This window comes from Nuphar pumila, chromosome 1 (genome assembly GCF_984573655.1).
Source record: "Nuphar pumila chromosome 1, dmNupPumi1.hap1.1, whole genome shotgun sequence".
Classification (NCBI taxonomy): domain Eukaryota; kingdom Viridiplantae; phylum Streptophyta; class Magnoliopsida; order Nymphaeales; family Nymphaeaceae; genus Nuphar; species Nuphar pumila.
In genome coordinates this window covers 183,163,806-183,174,865 of record NC_143249.1, presented here as the reverse complement: position 1 = coordinate 183,174,865, position 11,060 = coordinate 183,163,806, and positions in this window count along the sequence as shown.

The window sequence follows — 11,060 nt, the reverse complement described above, 5'->3', positions numbered from 1 at the left end:
CCCTTAAACCCTTAAACCCTTAAACCCTTAAACCCTTAAACCCTTAAACCCTAAACCCTAAACCCTAAACCCTAAACCCTAAACCCTAAACCCTAAACCCTTAACCCTTAAACCTTAAACCCTTAACCCTAAACCCTTAAACCCTTAAACCCTTAACGCTTAACCCTTAACCCGTAAACCCGTAAACCCGTAAACCCGTAAACCCGTAAACCCGTAAACCCTAAACCCTAAACCCTAAACCCTAAACCCTAAACCCTAAACCCTAAACCCTAAACCCCAAACCCCAAACCCCAAACCCCAAACCCCAAACCCCAAACCCCAAACCCTAAAACCCTAAACCCTAAACCCTAAACCCTAAACCCTAAACCCTAAACCCTAAACCCTAAACCCTAAACCCTAAACCCTAAACCCTAAACCCTAAACCCTAAACCCTAAACCCTAAACCCTAAACCCTAAACCCTAAACCCTAAACCCTAAACCCTTAACTCTTAACCCTTAAACCCTTAAACCCTAAAACCCTAAACCCTAAACCCTAAACCCTAAACCCTAAACCCTAAACCCTAAACCCTAAACCCTTAAACCCTTAAACCCTAAACCCTAAACCCTAAACCCTAAACCCTAAACCCTAAACCCTAAACCCTAAACCCTAAACCCTAAACCCTAAACCCTAAACCCTAAACCCTAAACCCTAAACCCTTAAACCCTTAAACCCTTAAACCCTTAAACCCTTAAACCCTAAACCCTAAACCCTAAACCCTAAACCCTAAACCCTAAACCCTAAACCCTTAACCCTTAAACCTTAAACCCTTAACCCTAAACCCTTAAACCCTTAAACCCTTAACGCTTAACCCTTAACCCGTAAACCCGTAAACCCGTAAACCCGTAAACCCGTAAACCCGTAAACCCTAAACCCTAAACCCTAAACCCTAAACCCTAAACCCTAAACCCTAAACCCTAAACCCCAAACCCCAAACCCCAAACCCCAAACCCCAAACCCCAAACCCCAAACCCTAAAACCCTAAACCCTAAACCCTAAACCCTAAACCCTAAACCCTAAACCCTAAACCCTAAACCCTAAACCCTAAACCCTAAACCCTAAACCCTAAACCCTAAACCCTAAACCCTAAACCCTAAACCCTAAACCCTAAACCCTAAACCCTAAACCCTTAACTCTTAACCCTTAAACCCTTAAACCCTAAAACCCTAAACCCTAAACCCTAAACCCTAAACCCTAAACCCTAAACCCTAAACCCTAAACCCTTAAACCCTAAACCCTAAACCCTAAACCCTAAACCCTAAACCCTAAACCCTAAACCCTAAACCCTAAACCCTAAACCCTAAACCCTAAACCCTAAACCCTAAACCCTTAAACCCTTAAACCCTAAACCCTAAACCCTAAACCCTAAACCCTAAACCCTAAACCCTAAACCCTAAACCCTTAAACCCTAAAACCCTAAACCCTAAACCCTTAAACCCTTAAACCCTAAACCCTAAACCCTAAACCCTTAAACCCTTAAACCCTAAACCCTAAACCCTTAAACCCTAAACCCTAAACCCTAAACCCTAAACCCTTAAACCCTTAAACCCTAAACCCTAAACCCTTAAACCCTAAACCCTAAAACCGTAAACCCTAAACCCTAAACCCTAAACCCTAAACCCTAAGATTTCAACCTGCTCTCGACTCCAAAGTGACTTGGCTAACCGAGCTGCACTACCTTTAAGTGATATGAGGAGGTTGGCCTAGCCATTTAAATCCACAACATACAAATTTTGCCCAAACCCCTTCATCTTTTTGATAATTCTTGAAATACCTCTATTTTTTGTATAAACCCCAACATGACATTACAAGCCTGATTTTTTTTAAGAAAAGACTTTCTCTTGATGAATTACATCGAAGATATTACTTGGGATGAGATGGTGATTATGAGGCTCACTCATCTTATTGGTAAAGAGCCAACAAGATGAAGACTACAATTGCAGATTACTTGGAATTCACATGTAGCATTTCAATTTCAGTCATTTTAGGCCTGCACACATTTTTAGCCCTCTCCAGCGCTAACTTAATGCCGTGACATTCATCGCCCTTATCTAAGGTTCAAATCACGGTTGATGTCCCACTTTGAAGTTGCGGTAAGGGATGTCACCCATGGGTTCTGAACTCGTGATGTCCCATCAAGTTGATGACATTCACAAGTCACCTCTACCAGGTAAGCGAAGGCCTTGTGTGCCAACATGAATAAGTTTTAATAATAATAATAATAAAAAAAAAACAATGCATAGGTTTTCAATCACATGAATAACAGAAGTATAGGTTTTTTTTTTGTTTTGAATCATTTGAGAAAAACAACTCACTTATTGAGTTCATTAGCCAAGAGGCCGGTGGAGGGCGACGATTGTTTAGGTCTCTTTTTCATGAGCATTTATTATTATTTTTAAGCCCAGTCCTTCTGTCCGGCGTTTCCCTATTCTCCGTTGGGCCCTCGTCGCCTCTCCCGTCGGGCCCTCGTCGCCTCCTCCTCCATCTGTCAGTTTCAGGGCCAAGGCCAACAATAACAATTACCAGTTCTTCCCATCGCCAAGATGGAACCTGTCTCGAAGAAACCAAAAGTAGAGGACGGTGTCGATGTGGCCGATGACGAGGAAGACGGTCATAACGTAGAGGAACAAGAAGAAGCTTTGGTGGCTTTGATCGAACACAGGAACAAGGAAGTGGAACATCTCGCCCAGAAAGTATCCTACTACACCAAACAGGTTGTCTGCTGCTTTACCCATCTGAACTTGCCTTGGTTTGTCTTTATTTATTTATTTATTTATTGTTTTTAGCATCGTCGTCTCCTTTCCATTTTATTTTGGCATAAATCGGTTGCATTTCATTCGTTTTTGCTTGATGGTCCCTCAGCTGGTTTTCTTCCTCCTTTCCCTGTCATTCTTATATCCTTAGGTGGTTGTTCTCCTTTTCTTGTTTCCCCCATGTGGCTCCGAAAATCAAACATCCACAATGTGAGAAGCTTAACCGCATAAATATGAGAATGCCTAATCGCACGAGGAGCACGTAACAGCACAACATCAAACAGGAAAAAGAACGGAACTGGTAAGGAAAAAAAGGCAAACGTTGCAAGCAGAAATTGGGTGCGCAAACCGTGGTTTGTTCATCATGTTGGTATTTTCCATAAGTCTAACAAAAAGAAGCCGGCAAATCATAGATGTAAAAAACAGGAAAGGTTGAAGCGAGCGAGCGAACGGCGTCTTCTGTAGAAATGTTATCAGCAATATGGAACCTGCACAGTTGCGTTTCCGCTTCTTGTTGCATCGTGAATTTCCCATCTACTTAAAAAAAAACTGAAAAAGAAGGTTCAAACCCAAATAGCGAAAACTCTAAAAGACTTGTATACAACTTTTCTAGGCTATGATCATTTTCGTGTTTGCATTGTCATCCTACAAGATATCAGTGTGACTGATATTATTTCACATAGAAACCAAAATGATACATACGAAATCCTGCATTTCCATTTTCAAGTAGTAAGAATACATCAAGATGATATAAACGTGCAACAAGAGTATCCAATGGAATTTAATATCGCATACCGCAATAGAGCATTGACACACATAAGGTACTACTAGTGTCTGAAATAAATTCGTATATCAGATGTTTGGAAGCCACCACAATCACCTTTTAGCAGGAATTAGAGAGAAGGAAAAAGAGAGAGATGCAGATGCACAAAATGGCAGCCGCACTACAATGGGTGTGCCCTAATCCTTTCATGTAAGACTTGATATATTATGGGATTAAAATACAAATAAATTACAAGTATGCCATTACAACAATATAAAATACAATTATAATATCTGACGACGCACGGATTTGGATCCGATTCAGATCCAATCACGCTAAAACACGTTTTATCACCCTCCCTCAAGTTGTGCATGGTCTTGAATCATGGACAACTTGTTCTTTAAAAACCAAAATTGATGCTTTGTTAAGCTTCTAGCGAACAAGTCGACAACTTGACTCTATGTTTGAATGTGATGAGGCTCAATATCTTTGTCTTCAACCTTTTGTCTAACAAAGTGTTGATCTATCTCAATATATTTTGTGCAACCATGATGTATTGGGTTATAAGCAATATTAATAGCACTTTGATTATCGCACTACAAAAGAGATTGAGAAACTCCTTCCCATAGATCACCAAGAAAATGTTTGACCCATGTAGCTTTAGCTGTCCTAGCTGTCATAGACCTGTATTCAGTTTCAGTACTGGATCTAGCAACGACTCTTTGCTTCCTGTTACTCCATGACACCAATTTTTTTCCAATGAATATACAATACCCTGAAACAGATCTCCTTTCATCTGGATCTTCTGCCCAATCTGCATCTGTATAAGTGATGATTTTGTGCCTCTTTTTGTCAGACCAATTTTTTTGATAAAAAGACCATCTCCAATGGTTCCCTTCAAAATTCTTAAAATTCTCTTTACATAATTAACATGACTCGTTCTTGGCTCGTGCATAAATTGGGATACCTGATTAACAGAATAGACAATGTCTGGACTGGTGAAGGTAAGATAATGAAGCATCCCAACAATGCTCCAATATCTAGTTGGATCGTTATATAAGTCTCCATCATTAGAGCTTAGCCTTTGATGCAAAACACTAGGCGTGTTTAGGGGTTTACAATCTATCATTCCTACCCTGCTCAAAAGATCAAGAGTGTATTTATGCTGTGTAAGAGTCAAAACATCACATTTTCTATCCACTTCAACCCCAAGAAAATATCTTAAATCACCAAGATCTTTCATCTTGAAATTTTGCATTAACAATTTCTTTACTATCTGTATATGACTGTCTGAATTGCCTATAATCAGTGTTGTGAAAAGCGTTGAGGCGTAGCGAGGCGCTCCACCAAAATCTGAGGCGAGGCGTAAGCCTCGAGGCGTAAAGCGTAAGCCTCAAAGTTTTTTTTTTAAAAACTATAAAAAAATATCTAAAATTATAAACAAATAAAAAATCTTTATTGATGAAGCAACAACCATCAGGAAATAAAAAATCTCAAAAAATGGTGAGTTCATAAAAAATAATAGTGAGTGAGTTCATCAAAAATAAAATTTAAGCCTTAGGATTTTTCTTCATAAGCTTGAAAATACAACACACATATCTCCAATATTTAAGCCCAAACAAGAATAGTGAGTTCATCAAAAATAAAACTTTAAGCCTTAGGATTTTTCTTCATAAGCTTGAAAATACAACACATATCTCCAATATTTTCAAACTATCACAATGTTTTAGCAGTATTTTCATGAAACATTATTAAAGTATTTTGTCATCATTTTTTCAAAATAATGAAAATTTGAAGCATGCAATGATATTATCATGAAACATTGTGATATTTCCCCTTCCTAGATTTCTGATTTAACATCTTTTTCTCAATTTCATATTATTTCTATCTATTATCTTTTTTTTATTTTCCATAGTTTGGCATGAAAGACAACCTATTTCTATTTTGTTTCCTGACTTTTCCATTTTTTCTCTCTATCCACAATTGCTAAGCTTTTCTCATGGAAAATAGGTGTGCTTGAGTTATCTCATCTAATCGACTCACTGAACATTGATAGTGATATCATGACTAGCTCAAAAATTATATCTTAGTCAGTAGGTTATGTATCCCCTTAACTTAAATGTTAAAGTTTAGCATAAACATGCTACAAGATCAACAATAGCACCTCAACCAAGGTGACTGCAGTCAATCATGTCAAAAGGCTCATCAGAAGCAGAAGAGCTGTGGCACTCCACAATCATCATCATGACTGATTGGTGACTATGCCCTTAAGTAGCAGAGGCTCTAAAATGAACAAAGTCCTTCACACTGTTAAAAGCTGATAATCCAAAAGCCATTGAAGGAAGGCAAAATGTCAGCCAGCCCTTTCTTTTTAATTTTCCTTTTTTTTATGATATGCAGGCTGGGGTTAGCCTCTCGGGTCTTGAACATGAGACTCTTTGTTGTGACAGTGCTACTTTACAATCCAACTATCTCATTCTTTTAGGCCTCTCAACATGTCACCTAGCCCATGTCGACAGACCTAAACAGAAATTCCACAGGTTCCCATGTTGATCATCTATGTCACATAGGTGTGGGTGCGTGGTTGCGGCACTTTAAAAAAACTGAGGTGCGTGGTTGTGGGAGGGTATAAATTTGCGCAATGCAGCACCTTTACTAAGGGGCTTATGGTTTTCCACATTAACTGAAAACAAAAAGAATAAATTAGAATAGTTGAATGCATTTTTTGTGCATGAACTACAACAAAAAGAGGCGTGTACGCCTCAGTCCGAGGCGCGCCTCACCTCAAGTCGTGCGCCTGTTGCGCTTTATACTTGCGCCTCAAGGCACAAAGGCCCTCACCTTGAGGCGAGGCGCGCTTTTTGCGCCTTAAGGCGCGTTTTTAATAACACTGCCTGTAATAATTATGTCATCAACCTATATAAGCAACAAGGTAATAACATCTTTATCCTTGAAAATGAAAAGAGTAATTAAGAGAGCATCCGCAAAAACCATAATTTTGAATTTTGAGAGAAACTCTCAAATCAATAGCGAGAAGCTTGCTTCAATCCATAGAGTGCTCTTTTCAATTTGCACACACAAGTTTTGGGATCTCCTTCGGCATATCCAGGGAGTTGTTCCATGTAAACTTCTTCCTTTAGGTCACCATGTAAAAATGCATTTTTTACATCTAACTGATTCAACTGCCATCCATAATCAATTGCCAAAGATATAATAATCCGTATTGTTCCCATCTTAACCACATGACTGAAGGTCTCATCATAATCTTATCCATATTCCTAAGTAAAATCTCGTGCCACAAGTCTTGCCTTATATCTCTCAATAAATCCATCAGGTTTATATTTAATCTTATAAACCCATTTGCACCCTCACAACATTTTTCTCCTTGGGTTTAGGAACAATTTCTTAAGTTTGGCATTCATGTAGAGCTTCCATCTCTTCATTAGCTTCTATCCATTTATGGGATTTAATGGCATGATAGAAGTTGACAGGTTCATTGTGCTTCTCAACTTGTGACATAAACAACTGAAAATCCATGAAAAAATTATTATAGTTGACCCACCTTTGAATGGGATGACATATCCTTTCTGATCTTCTTAATGGAGGTTGACTCATATTCTGCTCTATATCATCTGAGACAGGATGTCTTTCTCGTCGAGCATAAACTTGGCCATAAAATCTTTGAATTTCTCCAGGCCTTTCTTTTTTTGAAGTATGTGGAGGTTCGTGAGTTTCTCTAGTTGAGCTTGATTCTTCACAAAATGGCTGACAAGTCTCCCTTTCACTTGCAAACAATTCTGCACTCATCCAGGGACCATAAACTTCAACATTTCAGGGTGAGTTCTGTTCTTGAGACAATGGCATGCTCTCAAAATTCTGCTCATCAAATATAACATTTCTGAAAATCTTGATACATTTAGTTATATGGTTATAACATTTGTATCTTTTATAATCATTCGCATATCCAACAAACCTTGCATTTCACAGCTTTATCCTGAAACTTATTTCTCTGAGAATTGTCAACATGAACATAACAAACACAAAAAAAAATACGCAAGTCATTATAATTAGGATGTTGCCCAAAAAGAGTAAAATAAGGAGACTTGTCTTCTAGAATTCCCATGGGCAGGAAATTAATTACATGAACTGCAGTGTGAGAGACTTCTGTCTAAAATTAATAGTAACATTACTATCATGAAGCATGCTCATAGCACTCTCAACAATATGGCGGTGTTTTCGTTCAGCCACTCCATTTTGTTGAGGGGTATGTGAACAAGACACTCATATACTTATCCCATTACTTCAAAGAAAATCAATGAAGCCATATGAAGAATATTCACCTCTACCATCACATCGGAAATGTACTATGTTAGAAGAGAAACGTGTTTTTACAAGTGCACAGAAGTCTTGAAATAGTTTAAAAACTTCGAACTTATGTTTCATAAAATATATCCAGGTGAAGCGAGAATAACTGTCTATGAATAAAACATAATAGCGACTCCTAGATGAAGAATAAATAGGACTTGGTCCCTATATATCAGAATACACAATTTCAAAAGCTCTTGAGGCTCTTTCATTAACAAGATTAAAAGGAATTTCACGACTCCTGCATAACTGACAACTTGAACACTTTTTAGCATCCAAAATAGGGTACAGATAAGACTCTGGAATCAAATTCTCTGACACAAGTTTCTTAATAAAACCACGACTACAATGACCCAAACGACTGTGCCACAAAGCTGACTTATTACATTGAGAAAGACTGTAGACATCTGTATGACAGGATTCGACTTTGTGACACTGGTTCCAAGAAAGAAGACTTCAAGGCAGAAGATGAATGAGTAGTGGGATCATCCTTCAAGACGTAAATGCTTTCTTGTTGCTCCCTCTTAGTGAATGTCTCATTCGTTCGAAGATCCTTGATATACACAAAAGAGGGAGTGAATTCGACAGAAGAATTTGTATCATCAGCAAGTTTAGATACAGAGACAATATTCTTTTTAATGTTAGGGGCAAGAAGAACATTGGCCAGACTAATAGAAGAACAAAACAAAGGAATTTGTGCACTTCCAACTTGAGTGATGGGATGATGAATCTTTGAATTTGAAAAAAAAAGAATGATTTGAAGTTGAGATAAAAGGAAAGGAAGGAAGTTTCAAGGTCAGAATTTGGACTTTTGAATCTGGATTTTTGGAATGGAATTGAATTCTATTTTTGAAAGAATGAGATTTGAGAAATCCAAATTGAGTTTGAAGATAAAATTGGGTTTTAGAGATCAATATGGGATATGAGAATTGGTTTTTGGATTTGAAGATAGAATTTTGAATCCAAAGTCTGAATCCTAAAAATGGAATTGGATCCGAAGTCTGAGATCCAAGATGGAATTGAATTCTGGATCTTAAAATGGATTTTGGATCTGAAGTCTGAGATCCAAAAGTGGAGATTGCATTTGGAAATCTGGATCCAAGTAGAGATTGGGTTCTAACTTTGGATTTGGATTTTGAAAGTCCAAATGAGACTTTTGAAGATGGATCTGAGTTTTAAAGACCCAAATTTGAATTTAAAATTTTAGAAAAGAGTTGAATTTTGAGATTCAGAATCAATCTCAAAACTTTGTTTTGAGAATCAAGACTCAATCTGAAGATAAAGAATAATTTTGAAATTTGAAATCAGAAGACGAATCAGAGATTTTAACTTGAACTTTGAAATTGAATTTGAATTTTTGAAATGGAATTTTGAATATAAAATTGAATTTGAAATTTCAAAGTCAAATTGGACTTTGAAATCGAAATTTAAATCTTTGAAGTAAGATAGAAGAATGAATTAAAATAGATATTGAAGAAAGATATTTGAGATCACTTGGATTTTGAAAATATGATGATGTTTTATCTTAAATGATGAATGAATTTAAAGAATTTTGAAATTGGATTAAAAAATCTTATTTTATTCTTTAAATGAATTAAAATAAGATTGAAGATATAATACATCCTTGACTATGGTCATTGAATGTATTATATAATAATCATATTTAAATTCAGACGAAGAATAAAATATATTTTGGTGCTTTTATAGAGTTTAAAATGAAATTAACTCTCAATATATCCTGACTATGACCATTGATATATATATTGAGTTAATTTCAAACTTAAACTCTGATAAAAGAGAAAAATATTTAGAAAAGAATATGATGATTTTTGAAAAGGGTCCAGTGTGAATCCAATGTTATTCCATAAAAGATAAAAATCTTAAGTTTTGTTCACATCCTGACTATGGCCATTGATGCAAATCATCAACTTAGGATTAATTACCTTTTACAAAAATGGTGCACGTGTCATTCGTGTTTCTCATTTGTGATTTTTTTTAAAATAAAAGAGGAAAATGATATGAAATAAGCATTTCTAAAATATATATGCTCATACATTCTAATCTACTACAGGAAATGTAAAGAATTCTCATTATATCTAGCTATTACAAATTTTGAATTGAATTGAGATCCAATTCCTAAACTAAAAGAAAAAAACAATTTCTACCTAATCTTTGCAAAATTCCAAGTTGGCACATGATGTGTACCATTTTGAACCTAAGATGCAATCGATGAAATATTCATTCACATATAAAAAAAAATGTGAGATAAATGATAAATTCTATACTTGGATCACATGTTGAGTATTAGAATATATATGTAACATCTTAAATGTGATATCTTAAAACAGTAATGGACCTAAAGTAAGCTTGTTTAGAAGATATGGATGATGTTCTAAGTTAGTTAAAATACACCTATACTCTTTAAATGGAAGAATTTATACCTAATGAGTGATGGAGTGTGCTAAGATGCCCAGTGTAGGTGTTGTGCATATGTGAAGGTATGGGCACAAGGTATGTGTGACAGTGGTGTGAATGCTTAAGTGGATGTGTAGCGGGTAAATGTTGTGCTGAATATAGTAAATGTAACAATGGTGAGTGAGACAGTAGGTGTGCTGAAGATATATGCAGGTGGCAGTATAATGTTCATAGGGGTTACCATGTAGAAGGCATGAAGTGACGTAAGTTACATCGAAATGTGCTGCAAATGGTGTTTGTGTGGGAAACATGGATGAATGTAAATGCTGGGAGTGAAGATGGTGTAAGAAGCCACAGGTGTACAGTGGACAGTGATGTTGCTAGTAATGTGACGTAGATGAATGTTTGCTGGAAGTATACGAATGTAGTAGCTGGATATGCTATGGTGACAGTAGTGTATGAATATTAGTCGAATCAGAAGACAAGGAATGGCAGGTATAATGTAACTGGAGAAATGGAGACACCTCTATCATACAGTATTAACCTTCTGTGTTGCCAGCAGCAGTGTTAAGCCATTCTCCATCCATTCATATGTGCAACCAAGATGAGATGAATAGCAAAATGTACAGGAAGTGATGATAAGATATAATAGAGAATTTGAAGAATCCAGCAGAAGCTAAGGTTTGGATTTTGCAGAAAACAGGAAAAACTTTTCCTAACTGTCACC